Genomic DNA, 16,221 nt, shown 5'->3' with positions numbered 1-16,221 from the left:
ACTGCTAAAAGCTACCCTGTAAGCCAACTGAAAATATGTAATCAGCAAAAGAAATGTTTTGAAACTCAAAAGTTGATTATGTCAAAGATAATTTACTTTTAAGACTAGCCCTTTTATTTGTGTAAATTAGAAGTAAAATTGGAGTTTATTTTCCCATGTTATTCATTATATTAGTTCTTAATTCTTTTTTTTTTAATAAAAATTTCTATCAAAAAAAAAGTCATTAAAGTAAGGAAGTAAGAACATTATATGAAATCCTTAAATTTTTATTTTTATTTCCTTCTGTTGTGGGAGGAGATCCAATTGTCTCCTCAGCCTTAAGTCACAGAAGTAGGAGTTGGAAAACTGACCTTTGAAAGGAGACTGCTTTTCAGATGTGAATATTACAACATAACCTGAATCTTACATGGGCATTATTAAACATTTCACATGTTCACCATGTTCACAGCATTCTGGACGTCTCCTAATAATGTCTCATCTGCTATATCTGTGGCCTGAAAATTAGTGTTAGAATTAAACTAGACAATGCCTCAACTTTCTGACTACACTATACTTGTTACCAAAGAAGTAAGTAAAATACATAAAATGGGAGAAACCAATTTTTTAAATAATCATCTTAAAATTATTACAACTGTTTCCCAGTGTAATATATTTCAGCTCTCCTACAGTATTACTGAAGAATGTTGATAGTCTCTACCTAATATCTTACTAGTAGCCTCCTACACTCTTAACTTTTACAAATTATCTTCTGCACTGCGTTTTCTATTCTACATTCCTTCAAAAGTAGCAATTTACTTATCTTTAACACAATGATGGATTTTATATAATTAAAAGGTAATTTATTAGAAATCTATTTGGACTATAAGTCACTTACTGTAGTTTGACCCATGAAAATGATCTCCATATTTTATTTATTTTTTATTTATTCTTTGAATCTATTCCAGTATGATAAGCAGACAGTTCCTTTGGCTTTATTAATATGTATGGCCTTTTCTGGGTAGGTTTAGTTTCTTCAAATTTATAGTGGTAGCTGGCATTAGGAATGGAATAAACAGGTCTGCTTAGCTCTGCAGAAAATAAAATAAAGTGTAATTTCATCAACTTTCTTTTTAGTTGTCAGCTCTAAATGCAGCTCTCATGTTGCAAGGTTAGTGTTAGGCTGACATTAAATCATCATCTATGGCTATAGCTGAAATGCACTGAATTATGTATTTAAATGTACTCACACATTATCTCCATATAGAATAAAACAAAGTAATCAGATTTCCATTTTATTTCTCTGCCAGACCCTACAGTATTATTTTGCACTCACTGGAGGGAATTTGGCAATGTGTTATTCTCCTCAGGCCTGTTTCACATGATAGCAATTCAACTGAAGTGCAGTGTAAAAGTATTTATTAAAAGCTATTCCCCTCTGGCACTTGGAAATGAAAGACAATAGGAGTATGTTGTTTTGCTTTCTGGGAAGGGTTCACATTTTGTGAGTTGATGAAAAAGTTCCATGTATCACACCTTTAAATAAATATCTGTGCTTGCCCCTGGAGACAAAAGTAGCAGGAATTTTCAAAAGTTCTTAAGAAGCTTAAAAGAACAATGCCTAGCACCTTGGAATAAGGAAGGAGACAGTTTAAGTGTTCAGTCTTGCCCATCTCTTTATGTTAGTGTCTGTTCTCTCCACCTGAAGGCTTAGTCCATTTCATTGACCCATCATCATTTCCCATCACTACCTCCCAGCATCTAAGACCATAACAATTATTGGATGTGTATTTGAGTCTCTGCCCACTCACCTTGGAATGCAGAATTAGTCTTGTTGACAGAATCAAAATTCCAAGGATGCCTGCTGCAAGCAGTATATATGTCCACTGAATTGCCTATGTCCTCTCATGGAGTTGTTCAGGCCACCTGATGGTCTTTGGCTTCTGTTTCTCTGGCTTGTTCTCCCTTGGGTCCTTGCCATGTCCTTTTGACAAGAATAATACACACAGCTCTCTGTTCCCTGACTACTGAAAATACTCTTGGAACCAACTCAGCTTCAACCAACATGTGCTCTGAATTTCTGTTGCAGTACTCTATATGTTGGCTTGGACTGCAGTACCTGGTTGAACCAAGTGTGAGTCTTCCTAGCACTGGGATGATGAACATCAGACCAAAAGTCATCTTCAGCAGTTGGCACTATACCTGGGTTGGTGGCATTTGAATTTACTACCTGTTCTTTTCTGTCCTGATTTCTTCCTCCTCACAATCAGCTGGCACTGTCCCAAATGCCTCTTAGTTGAGCCTACTTTATAGCCACCTGAGATATTGAGAAATGATTCATGCTTGATAATGTATTCACTTTACAGTGGTTTAGCATCCTTGATAAGTTAGTGCTTCAGTATCTACTAAATGATTAGTTCGGAGAAGGCAATGGCAACCCACTCCAGTACTCTTGCCTGAAAAATCCCATGGATGGAGGAGCCTGGTAGGCTGCAGTCCATGGGGTTGCGAAGAGTCGGACATGACTGAGTGACTTCACTTTCACTTTTCCCTTTCATGCATTGGAGAAGGAAATGACAAGCCACTCCAGTGTTCTTGCCTGGAGAATCCCAAGGATGGCAGAGCCTGGTGGGCTGCTGTCTATGGGGTCGCACAGAGTCGGACAGGACTGACGCGACTTAGCAGCAGTAGCAGCAAATGATTAGTTAAAACCATGTGATTAAAAAAGCTCTCATTTATTATGCCTTTAAACTAGTAATTATTTATCTCTCTTCTTTTCTGTCAAAAATTTGCTTTTCTTCCATCTTTAAAAAAGTAACAAATTTAAACAGGGAAGGAAGACTTTGTATTCAAGGTTATTGCAATAAGAGAGAGAAAGACCAGAACTCACTCTGAGTTCAACCCCACCAAAAGCAAAGGTTGTGAGAGTTTTAAAGACTGAGGTGAGTGAGAGAACATAGGCCATCTGAGTTTGTTAGATGATAGGCTTTACCCAAAGGAAAAGTAAATTTTCTTGTCTTTAGGACAGGAGATAGTTTATGTATTTATGTATTTATTTATTTCCTTTCGGTTGGGCTGCGTCTTCACTGCTACATGGGTTTTCTCTAGTTGCAGCAGATTGGGGCTACTCTTTATTGCAGAGCATGGGCCTCTCATTGTGGCGGCTTCTCTTATTAGTTGCAGAGCACCAATAGACTCTAGGCACGAGGGCTTCAGTAGTTGTAGCACACAGGCTTAGTTGCTCCGTGGCATGTGGAATCTTCCCAGACCAGTGATGGAATTCGTGTCCCCTGCATTGGCAGGAAGATTCCTTACCACTGGACCTCTAGGGAAACCTGAGACAGGAGACAGTTTTAATACTTGAAGCAAGTTCGGCACACTGGGGTTAGTCTCCTATCTCTCCACACTAGTAGAAAGTTGGGACACTATTTCCCCTGATGTTTACATTTCGAAGAGATGGCTCCTAGGCCCTGGAGAAAGATTCCTGGGTTTCAAACAATCAAGAAGCTTTGAAAAGATTTACATACATCTCAGTGGGGCAGGGAAAGAATTTACAAAGAAAAGTTCTCTAAAGTATATGCTCTAAGAACAGGAGGTCCAGAGGAAACCTATCTGAAGTTTAGTCAAGCTGAGAACAGTAGGCAGTCTCGTTTGCTTCCTCTCTCCCCTCCTCCCCATACCCTCTCCTCCCTCTTCTCCCTCTCCTTCTTTATTTTTTTTTTCTGTCTTCTATTTTTTGCCCTTGTCTAGCTACCTCCCTTTTCTTCCAAGGGATTATTTATTTAACATGTAATGATAAGCTTATTTTATTAAATTTCCCCATCAGTACCCTGTATCTTTTCCAAGTTGTTTGTGTATTACATTAACAGTACAAAAGAAGTATGAAAAACATTTTATACATCCTCAGCATGATTGTTTATCACAATAAGTAATTTTCATGTCATGTTTTAAGAAAATGGTTATTTCTTACCATGGACAAACTTTATGTTATAGATGTGGATATATTACAAAGCTATGTTCTCAGAGAAAATCACCTCAACTTGTGGACTGAATTTAAGACTTTGGATTTCTTATACTGTCTCACTTTGAGAACCATTTCTGTAGAACAAAACATGTTTTTTTGTTAAATATATAGTTATTTAAAACAGCTAAAACATACATGTATTGTTACTTGTTTGTCCCCCATTCATCCACTCATCAGACAGGCACTGAAAACCCATTATTCTTCAATAAGCTTCTTCTATAACTTGGCCTTTTCCCACATTCTTTTATTTTCCTTTTGAAACATCTCTTATACTAATCGAGATTTCATTGTCCAACTTGTTTCATAGTCCTGAATCTTTATTTCCTTCCTTCATGTACTCAATGTTCAGGAAGTCCTTCCAATCCGGAAGTCCTCATTTTTGTATAATAATTTCTTAGAGCTAAGAATGCTTTCAAAACCAGAATTCGAGTTCTCTGCCCAGTTAAATCCTGTGTATTAGATTTTTCTGTTAAAGTCTTTTTAATTTTTATTTTATAGAATATCAGTTTGCTTATTGTTTGTTTTTTGTTTTGTTTTGTTTGATTCTGTAAAAATTTTCCCTTGCTTATTAGGTAGGAAACTCCCTGCATTTCTCCATGCTGTGAACTCTATTATATGAGCTATGAATTGGCAAATTTGCCACATTTTTAAATGCTTTTTAAATTTCTAATCTATTTCCTAGTAAATTATTTTTTCACTAATTCTCAGTTTTCAGAGAAATTGTTTTCTCCATGTTAATGCTGATATATGTTATGTGAATATACTTGAACATAATATTCCTTGTGTGAATTTGCTATTCATTTTGTGACTACACTACTTCTTAAACACTGAATAATGAGTATTGGTGGTGGTGATTTAGTCACTAAGTCATGTCCAACTCTTGCAATCCCATGGACTGTAGCCTGCCAGGCTCTTCTGTCCATGGGATTTCCCAGGCAAGAATACTGGAGCAGGTTGCCATCTGCTTCTCCAGAGAATCTTCCTGACGCAGGGATTGAACCAGTGTCTCCAGCATTGGCAGGTGGATTTTTTAGCACTTAGCCACCAGAGAAGCTCATCTTGAATGGATGCTATAATGAGTAATAGAAAGTATTAAAACGTTTCTAAAGACACACCTAATTAGTGAACCAGTTTTATGAATATCCCTGTGAAGGCATCCAATTTTAATCTGCATTTTTTTCAACACCTATATGCCATGCAGTTTTTGGTAATAGGAATACAGGAGTGAATCAAAGAAGAATGTCTTTGCCATCTAAAGATTACGCTGTGCACCTTTTGGTGACATGGGCAATACACCAATAACAAACTGTATAGTATCTTTCTCATTCTTTCTGGTAACGTCTTGCCTATGACTCACTTTTTTTTAGATCTTGCCAGAAATCTTAAGTAATGATAAGAGATACGAAATAATTGGAACCTATACGGGGAAAGAAACTGGAACTTTATGAAATCCTTATGGAATGCACCATGTATTGGGGCCATCAAAGAAAGACCCTTTCTAGAAGTCAGTTGCATTCTTTGATGACTAAGGATGTTTTATTTCTGATGAATGAATGCATGAATAACTAGTTAATTCATATTTGAACTACTTCATGCATTTAATACAATCTCTCAGAAAACCTCCTATAGAGACACAGAACTTCAGATCCAAGTACTAACAGAGTAAAGGAAAATATCTCAGGTCTTCAAGGATTTCAAAGGGAGGAAAGGAATCCAGATTGAAAGAAGAAGGGGGAGGAGGCGGGAGAGAGGGGCAAAAGGGGTGGCCTTACAGACGTCTCCTGCCGCCTGCAGATACCCAGGCGTTATGGGAGTTTACCCTGGGCCTCCAGAGAAGGGAGGACTGGAACTCGGCCCTACCAGAAATCAGACCAGACCAAAACCAGAATTCGAGTTCTCTGCCAAGAGGAGGTGATAAGTCTCTAATCCTCAGCTCAGGCTGAGGCCCTTTGACCAGATTCCTGCATTCAGGACTAGGGGACTAGAAAACGGGGAAGGATAAGAAGGGTTAAGGAGAGGAAAGAGAGAGGGAATGGGAGAGAGGTCAATAAAGTCTCTTGTTCCTTACCGGTCGGGGCACTCTGGCCAGTTGGCCACATTAGGAGGAGACCAGGGACAAAGGGGTCCCAGTTGTGGCCGCTGGGTCTGGTCCATTGGCAGGCAAGCTGGCCCCTGAGTACCCTGAGTGGTCAGGATGTTAGTCTCAGTGAAGAAGAGTCCCCACCAGAGTCACCATTTGTTGCAGGAAGGCGGACCCCTTCCAGGGCCTGAAACTGGGCTCTTGTCTAACACTCGGAGATGAATTGTCCAAGGAGACACATGTGCTGACAAAGCAAGCGATTTTATTGGGAATGGGCACCGGGGTGGAGAGCAGTAGGGTAAGGGAACCCAGGAGAACAGCTCTGCCACATGGCTCGGAAAATCTCATGGGCGGAGGAGCCTGGTAGGCTGCAGTCCATGGGGTCACTAAGAGTCAGACACGACAGTGACTTCACTTTCACTTTTCACTTTCATGCATTGGAGAAGGAAATGGCAACCTACTCCAGCGTTCTTGCCTGGAGAATCCCAGGGAAGGGGGAGCCTGGTGGGCTGCCGTCTATGGGGTCGCACAGAGTCGGACATGACTGAAGCGACTTAGCAGCATGCCTTTAATGAAGAAGTGAAGCCTGAAGGAATTATTTTTTAAAGTAAAGAATGTGAATTCTTTATGATATAGTTACCGGTTGCTTCATACCATAGCATATTTGTAACTCTTGTCATCCTTACTTCCTTCTGGATATTCTGATTTCTCCTTTGAACCCCTTTCAGTTTTCTGATGTTTCATCTAATTTCTAAGTTCTGTTGTATTAATTTTTTCCCCTTCATTTTTGCTTTTGAGGCTTAGTTCCCATGTTTTCTTTTGATGTAAATAATAACAATAGGCTGTTGGTTGAATATTTTTCAGGCTTATTAATATTTATTATGCCTTTTGTTAACTTTTTTTCAGTTGTTCCTTAGAATTTCCTTTTGTAGCTACCTTCTGGCAGGAATAGAAAGAGATGGCATAGTGATCCTGGCTTTAAAGTGAGGACAAGTGCATGGGAGAAAAATATCATTAAAAATATTACTAGATTGGACCATTACTTCCCCCCCATAATTTATTCTTATTACTCTATAATATCAAGACTATTAAAAGTCATGTTAAAGTGAAAAAATGATTTAAAGATAATCCTAAATTTGCAGAAATAAATAGCATTAAGAGAAATGGATCATTATAGTGAGGATTGACTCAGAACATGACATTGTTTTGTTTTTTTTTTAATAATTTTATTTTATTTTTAAACTTTACATAATTGTATTAGTTTTGCCAAATATCAAAATGAATCTGCCAAAGGTATACATGTGTTCCCCATCCTGAACCCTCCTCCCTCCTCCCTCCCCATACCATCCCTCTGGGTCGTCCCAGTGCACTAGCCCCAAGCATCCAGTATCGTGCATCGAACCTGGACTGGCAACTCGTTTCATACATGATATTTTACATATTTCAATGCCATTCTCTCAGATCTTCCCACCCTCTCCCTCTCCCACAGAGTCCATATTTGAAGAAGATTGTCAAGGAAGAGGGCAACATCCTTCAAAAACAAGGGGAGATTAAGAGCAAGCTTGGTCCAGAGAAGGGAAATATTAAGGACTAATGTCGGTCATTATTGATGTAGGACATTACAAGTGTGCTTCCGGTTTCTAGTTATATAAAAAAATTAGGTAATAAATGATAAATGTGAAGAAGGCATACATCCAAGATGATATTACTAAGAAAATCATTCTAGCATCACTCTATAGATATTTCATTTAGGTAAAACAAATTATAGATGGAGTGAATGTTACTGCTTTTGAAGGAAAATTTCCAAGATACTTTAGTTGGATTTAATGTCTGGCTTTGTTTTGAGAAACAGTGATGAAAACATGGATTTAACTTAATGTATATTTAAATAAAATTTTCTCATGTTCAGATAAAACAGAAACATCTGAGAAAGTTATATATTTTTCATTTTCTCTCAACATTCTTTAATTTAGTCACTCATCCATTCATTCAATCCTTTGTTGTGTTCCTATTGTGTGCTAGACACTAAAAGAAATGATTCAAGACTAAGACCTTGACAAAATAGAGGTAAGCCTCAAGAACTTACTCTAGAATAAATTGGGATTTTCTAGAGGGAAAAGTATTTAGTAATATTCTAAAGATCAGCTATTTTAAGAAAATATCTAAATGTTTAGTAAAGGAAATGATATTAGTGTCTGCATTTAATCATATGCTGCTTTGATGATGATCTTTGTAAGCCCTATATGTTCTGTTCTTCAGTTAAGCTGTAGACTCTGTAACAAAAAGAATCATCTTCCATACTTTGTGGAAAAAACAAAAAACAAAAAACACTTGGCACACTTTCTGGGATGTAGTTAAGGTCAACATCTGCTTGCTAAATAAATAAGTCCAAGCTCTGGACACATTGCTGGTTAACAAGCAAGTTGTAACTTAGTTCTTTTCAAAAGGTATAGCAATTTTTGATTTGCCTTTTTCCCAGACCCACCACTGAAATTGTATAGAATTTAAATGTATCTTTAATTCTGTAGAAGCCTTGTAACACTGCACTCTAACCCATAAACAGGGTGAAAGCACTGCAATTTAAAAATAAAATAGACTATAGGAATTATCTTAATAATTAAATCTAAGTCTTGATCTTATGTCTTTAAATCACTGTAGGCAAGAGTATAATAAAGTTAGAGAGGACTAGACTGAAGAGCTTAAAACTATAAATATACCACATTAACCCAAAGGATTAGGGAGAAAAAAACACTGAAAACAAATATATATATTTAAGGATACAAATATTTTCCATATTAACTCCAGATTTTTCAGCTCCTTACTATTTTCTCCTAACTTTAATTTATGGAATAGGCAAAATGTATATGTCTTTAAAAATAATATGAGAAAGATTCTAAAGATGATAATAAAATATTCTGTTTGCTCCAGTACAAAGATATTTTTACTGATAAAAATGGTGATTTACCATAAGATGATTTTCAGTCTTTGTTAACTTATAGAATAAATGATGTGGCTTTTAGAGTCTTGCAGTCTTTCATTTATCAACCCAAAAAGCTAATGAAAGTTTGCCTAAACTTTCCCATATTAAATGAACAGATTTAAACTTTTCTCATATTAATATAAGTTAGATGACTTTTGTCCTTGCCTGAAGTGACAATGTCAATGTCTGAAGCTTACATCTTTCATGACTATCATCTAATTAGAATGCAGGACAGCTTTAAAGGTCTCATCTCTAATCCACCATTCTGGACTACATCCACTGTTAGCGCTCCTGTCAATCACCACAGGGCCCCAAGCTACATTTCCCAAAACCTATGATAAGCATAATTTCCATGAGAATCAACAGCAGGAGGTAAAAAAGCCACCTTTTTATATTTCAAAATTTAAAGTAAATCTGATAATTGTATTCCTGTGAAGTCTTCAATCCATTGCTCCTGAACAGATACCATCTTTCTTAGAACTTAAAGATCATCAGAGAAGCACTCTTGCTGTTTCTTGTTTATATCCATGTGTAGAACTAGGAATTGTGTATTTTGGAGAGAAACAGTTTTTTTTATTAGTGATTTTTTCCTAAGTCCTGGGAATATATTGACTTCATTTATGGCCTCCCTGTCTAGCTCTCCACTCTTCCTCTCTCTTCCCAGCTTTCCCAAGTCCTCATCAGAGGGGCAAGTACCACAAGACAAGGTTTCTTCTCATTCCCTCCATCTCATTCCAGCCTTCTCCTATTGACTCCCCACAAACTTTACATCCTGCACCTTCAGTTTTCCTGATAACATTGAGCCTTTTAATTGATTTTGTTTCAGTTCAGTTCAATTAGTCAGTTGTGTCCAACTCTTTGTGACCCCGTGGACTGCAGCATGACAGGCCTCCCTGTCCATCACCAACTCTCTGAGTTTACTCAAACTCATGTCCATTGCATTGGTGATGCCATCCAACCATCTCATCCTCTGTCATCCCCGTTTCCTCCTCCCTTCAATCTTTCCCAGCGTCAGGGTCTTTTTCAATGAGTCAGTTCTTCACATCAGGTGGCCAAAGTATTGGAGTTTCAGCTTCAGCATCAGTCCTTCCAATGAATATTCAGGACTGATTTCCTTTAGGATGGACTGGTTGGATTTCCTTGCAGTCCAAGGAACTCTCAAGAGTCTTCTCCAACACCACAGTTCAAAAGCATCAATTCTTCAGTACTCAGCTTTCCTTATAGTCCAACTCTCACATCCATACATGACTACTGGAAAAAAGCCATAGCTTTGACTAGGCGGACCCTTGTTGGTAAAGTATTGTCTCTGCTTTTGAATATGCTGTCTAGGCTGGTCATAGCTTTTCTTAGAAGGAGCAAGTGACTTTTAATTTCATGGCTGCAGTCACTATCTGCAGTGATTTTGGAGCCCATTATTTCCTCATCCCTTTGCCTTGAAGTGATGGGACTGGATGCCATGATTTTAGTTTTCTGAATGTTGAGTTTTAAGTCAACTTTTTAACTTTCCTCTTTCACTTTCATCAAGAGGCTCTTTAGTTCTTCTTTGCTTTCTGCCATAAAGGTGGTGTCATCTGCATATCTGAGGTTATTGATATTTCTCCCGGGAATCTTGATTCCAGCTTGTGCTTCATCCAGCCTAACATTTCGCATGATATACTCCGCATATAAGTTAAATAAGCAGGGTAATTTTGTTTACCATGTTCTTATTTAACTGGAATTTATTAGTAAGTCTGAGTCATTAATGAAGTTTATTTGAAAAACTTCCCTCCAAACTTTGATTGGGACTGTTCATTCTTTCACCTCTCTGTGTCTTAGAAACTGGGGTCAGTGTTTTCCGGAGAGTTTCACTTCCAAAATATGAATGGAAACATATCTGCTCTTCAGATTCCCTGGGTTATATTACCTTTCAGTAGTCTCTATGTCTTTCCTCTTAAAAGACATTGAAGAATTTAATACCTGACTGTGTTTCTCTGGACTCAAACTGTCCTCATTTCATGTGACATAAGTGTCTATAGGGAAGACCCACCAAACACCTCAGACACTCTTCAAACAAAATTTGCTGCCACTTGATTTCCACCACTCATGCCCAGGACAACTGTCTGGGCTCCGTCATCCTCTAGCACTAATCTATTTCAGAAAACCGAATCTTTGAATTCCCAGTTTCATTTCTTGCCACAGTTGTATGCCTCTCTTTTCTGCATTGTGACATCCTCAGGATCTCTAGGTTGTCTTGCTTCTCAAAATGAGTTTGGTGGAATCGTGGTGGTGTTGGCCTCACTTGAGAGTCCCTCCCCAAATTTAATCCACAGTTTAACAAGATCCCCAGGTGCTTCATATGTACATACAAGTCTGAAAAGAACTGCTCTATCACTTTCAGATTTTCCTCAAACCATATGGTACTGGCATAAAAGACAGGCACATAAATCTGTGGAACAGAATAGTAGGCCTGGATGGTAACTCTTACGTACATGGTCAACTAATTTTTGAAAGGGTGCCCAAAACACACCATGGATCAAGGATCCTCTCTATAATAAATGGTGTTGGGAAAGGTGGATGTCCACATGCAGAGAAATGAAACTGCATTTTGCAGAGGAAAAACGGCATTTTGTGAATGCCATCCACAAAAATTAACTTGAAATGGACCAGAGATTTAAAATATAAGACCTGAAACTATAAAACTTCTAGAAGAAAACATTGGGAAAATGATTCTAGCAGTCTTTACTCCCTTTCCCATCTATCCTGGGTCTCAATGTTAAATATTTTGGTTTGTTCATCACTAACATACCTGTCACTGTATCTATTGGCCAATCCTCTCCTTAGATCACTCAAGCCACCCTCTTTATCCGCTACTGTGCACAAGCTGCTGAGGCCTGCTGGAGCAAATGACCTAACTTAACTGACACCGTTGCTTAGTCATGGTTGATGACTTCAGTTGGAGCCCAGGAAGGTTTAGTGCTCTAGTCTTTTCAGCTTTTGGAAAGTGCATCCTCTCCTCAGAGGTCTTATCGTATTATCTTCAAACTCATTCACTCTCACTCTCTCCCTTTTTTGCTTATAAAACACCTCATATTTAGAGTGAATGGGATTCTTCTGCCATGAGCCATCTTAATATCTTGCCTAAACCTCTAAATATCTGTTTTCAGTCCTCTTCTCCCCTTCTTTCCTTTTGTCTCTGAGGAAGTATTTTTTCAATGTGTAAGATTTCACATCCATTATACTGATTCCACTTAACCACTGCCCCCTCCTTTTTATGAATAAATCTTTTATTCTGGGATAATTTTATATTTGCAGAAAAGTTGCAAAGATTGTACATATACCCCATATAGTAGCCTCAAATGTGTATCCAAGTCCTAGCCTTGGTACACATGAATGGGGCCTTTAGTTGAAAATAAGGTCTTTGCAGATATAAATAAGGATCTTGAGAGATTATCCTGGATGTGGGTGGGCCCTAAATCCAACATGTGTCCTTATAAGAGTAATTTGTTACTGGAATTTCTTTTAACACCCTATTAGGAGGAAAAGTCTTGTGCTTTTATCATTAATGTTTATATAATACCTTAGAATTTTAACAACACTTTCCTTTATAGTCTCTTTTGATCCTATTTCAAAAGCTATTATTATCCCCAGTTTTCAAATAAGCAAATTGAAATTCACAGAATTCATGCTTTCTCTAATATTTCCAAAATACAGTAGAGTTGGGCCTCAAATCCTGATTTGACTTAAAATCCTGTCTATTAGTACTTCTCAACTCAGAGAAACCAGATCCTGATGACATCACCTGAATCCTGGAAAATAGCATCTAAACTAAAATTACATAGGTTAGGTGTGCCTCAGTTGCAAAGGCAAGTATTTCACCAGGAGCTACTTTAAGTCACATTTCTGTCATCTGATGAGATAATTGCAATGAAAATATTCTGATCAGATGTAGCCTTAAGATTTTGATTTTGTGGTTGATGAATAGTCACAGTGTGCTTTATAAAGTTGTCTGAATGTATGTCTCAGTTCTTAGTATAGAAGAGGAAGAGACAGAAGCATTGTCATGCATCTCATTGTCTTTGCGACAGAAAAGAATTAACCAAGAAGTGAGTGTTGTCTTTTTCAAGAGAAATGTCACTGTTCTGTTCAGTTCAGTTGCTCAGTTGTGTCTAAGTATTTGCGACCCCATGGGCTGCAGCATGCCAGGCCTCCATGTCTATGACCCTGAGTTTACTCAAACTCATGTCCATTGAGTCAGTGATGCCATCCAAGCATCTCATCCTCTGTCATCCCCTTTTCCTCCTGCCTTCAATCTTTCCCAGCATCAGGGTCTTTTTCAATGACTCAGTTATTTGCATCAAGTGGCCAAAGTACTGGAGTTTCAGCTTCAGCATCAATCCTTCAAATGAATATTCAGAACTGATTTCCTTTAGGATGGACTGGTTGGATCTCCTTGCAATCCAAGGGACTCTCAAGAGTCTTCTCCAACACCACAGTTCAAAAGCATCAATTCTATGGCGCTCAGCTTTCTTTATAGTCCAACTCTCACATCCATACAAGACTATTGGAAAAACCATAGCTTTGACTAGATGGACCTTTGTTGGCAAAGTATTGTCTCTACTTTTTAATCTGCTATCTAGGTTGGTCATAACTTTCCTTCCAAGGAGCAAGCATCTTTTAATTTCATGGTTGCATTCACCACCTGCAGTGATTTTGGATCCAAAAAGATAAAGTCTGTCACTGTTTCCATTGCTTCCCCATCTATTCACCATGAGCTGATGGGACCAGATACCATGATCTTAGTTTACTGAATGTTGAGTTTTAAATCAGCTTTTTAACTCTCCTCTTTCATTTTCATCAAGAGGCTCTTTAGTTCTTCTTCACTTTCTGCCATAAAGGTGGTATCATCTGCATATCTGAGGTTATTGATATTTCTCCCAGCAATCTTGATTCCAGCTTGTGCTTCATCCAGCCTGGCATTTCACATGAAGTACTCTGCATATAAGTTAAATAAGCAGGGTGACAATATATAGCCTTGACGAACTCCTTTTCCTATATGGAACCAGTATGTTGTTCCATGTCCAGTTCTAACTGTTGCTTCCTGGCCTTCATGCAAATTTCTCAAGAGGCAGGTCAGGCGGTCTGATATTCCCATCTCTTGAAGAATTTTCCACAGTTTATTGTGATCCACACAGTCAAAGGTTTTGGCATAGTCAAAGCAGGAGTAGATGTTTTTCTGGAACTCTCTTGCTTTATTGATGATCCAACGGATGTTGGCAATTTGATCTCTGGTTCCTCTGCCTTTCCTAAATCCAGCTTGAACATCTGGAAGTTCACGGTTCACATACTATTGAAACCTGGCTTGGAGAATTTTAAGAATTATTTTGCTAGTGTGTGAGATGAGTATAATTGTGCGGTAGTTTAAGCATTCTTTGGCATTGCCTTTCTTTGGGACTGGAATGAAAACTGACCTTTTCCGGTCCTGTGGCCACTGCTGAGTTTTCCAAATTTGCTGACATACTGAGCGAAGCACTTTCACAGCATCATCTTTTAGGATTTGAAGTAGCTCAACTGGAATTCCATCACCTCCACTAGTTTTGTTCATTGTGATGCTTCCGAAGGCCCATTTAACTTCGCATTCCAGGATGTCTGGCTTTAGGTGAATGATCACACCATCGTGGTTATCCGAGTTGTGAAGATGTTTTTTGTATAGTTCTGTGTATTCTTGCCACCTCTTCTTAATATGTTCTGCTTCTGTTAGATCCATACCATTTCTGTCCTTTATTGTTCCCATCTTTGCATGAAATGTTCTCTTGGTATCTCTAACTTTCTTGAAGTGAAATACTGCTACATTCATATTTTTCTTGAGTGTTTTTATTTGAACCAACTTTAGAAGTTCAATATACATATAATAGTTTAGATATGTTAGTAATGGCTTAGGCATTATTACCTGCTTCTCTGGTGGCTCCGCAGTAAAGAATCAGCCTGCCAATGCAGGAGATGTGGGTTTAAACCGTGGGTGAGAAGATCCCCAAAGGGCAACCCACTCCATTATTCTTGTCAGGATAATCCCAAGGACAGAGGAGCCTGGCAGGCTACACTCAATGGGGTCGCGTTAAGTTGAGCATGACTTAGCACAAGAGAACACAGAACTAGGCATATTAAAAAACACTATTTTTTTTTTTTAAACACATACTGATCACCTCTGAAATTAGGGCTTTCAGGAACAAGCAAGACAAGCCAGTTCCTGTCTTTTTCTCCCTCATTGGAACTGACTCTATTCCTCATTGCCCATTTGTGTCTCCCTGAACAGTTGGAGAGGTTATAGGTAAAGAGTCCCGGCAAAACAGTAGTAAGATTCACAAGGTAAGCCTTTTGATTCTAAATGGCTTAGCTCACTTACAGAATTTCTTACTCTACTAACTGCAGCAAAAAGGCTGAATCAGTACAGTGGTAGCCTGGTATATAACCCTAGGGTTTGGGGCCAAAATTGCCCTCAGCATGCGGTCTATATGGCTTGATTTAATCTAAGTAATTCAGAAGTAAATTAGCCTCATTGAAGTTTATTGTGTTTGTTTTGCTTTATTTGTTTTCAGAGGGAGGGGAATTTGCATCCTAATCTTCAGAGAGAAATATTTTGTTTTACAAAAGTTTTACTCTTTGTAAAAAGAAATGAATGTTTTTGGATTTTAAATCAATTCTGATATTCTCATGGGTTTAAATTGACTCTGGGAATATCCATAGGTGATACTAGGAGGTCAGATTTCAAGCAGCACTATTATCCTCCATGACCTCCCTCGTGTAAGTGAGCTTCCTCCTTTGGCTACCCCAACCGTCATCTCTAAAACCTGGTAAGTTGTGGGTTTTAGTTAGAGCTGATGTTCTTAAATTCTCATTCTTTTAAGTCTTACTGCAAAATGAACTCTCTGTTCATTTATTTTGTAGAAGAGAATTCATAACTGATACAGCCCTTACACTAAAATTCGAACATCTTTTCATATGGTATTTGTAGTGAATTGTAATAGAAATAAAAGTTCCAAAGTATCATTTTAAAATGTTGCCCATACACATTGATTTAGTAAGAGTAAATCAAAATAACAATGAAACAAACTAAATTTTCAATATTCTTAAATGTCATCAACTAAACAAAAATGATTAAGCACAAATTTAACAAGTAAACTGAAT

The 16,221-nt window shown here is 37.9% G+C and overlaps 1 long non-coding RNA gene across 2 annotated transcripts in view; it reads left to right on the top strand.

Annotated features, from left to right (window-relative positions):
- Positions 1 to 16,221, top strand: part of LOC112446332 (uncharacterized) — a 133,335-nt gene that overhangs the window by 76,383 nt on the left and 40,731 nt on the right. The window lies entirely within an intron of this gene.

This window comes from Bos taurus, chromosome 4, assembly GCF_002263795.3.
Source record: "Bos taurus isolate L1 Dominette 01449 registration number 42190680 breed Hereford chromosome 4, ARS-UCD2.0, whole genome shotgun sequence".
Taxonomy (NCBI): Eukaryota; Metazoa; Chordata; class Mammalia; order Artiodactyla; family Bovidae; genus Bos; species Bos taurus.
Note: the sequence above shows the minus strand (reverse complement) of the source record. Positions and strands in the feature narration are given on the sequence as shown.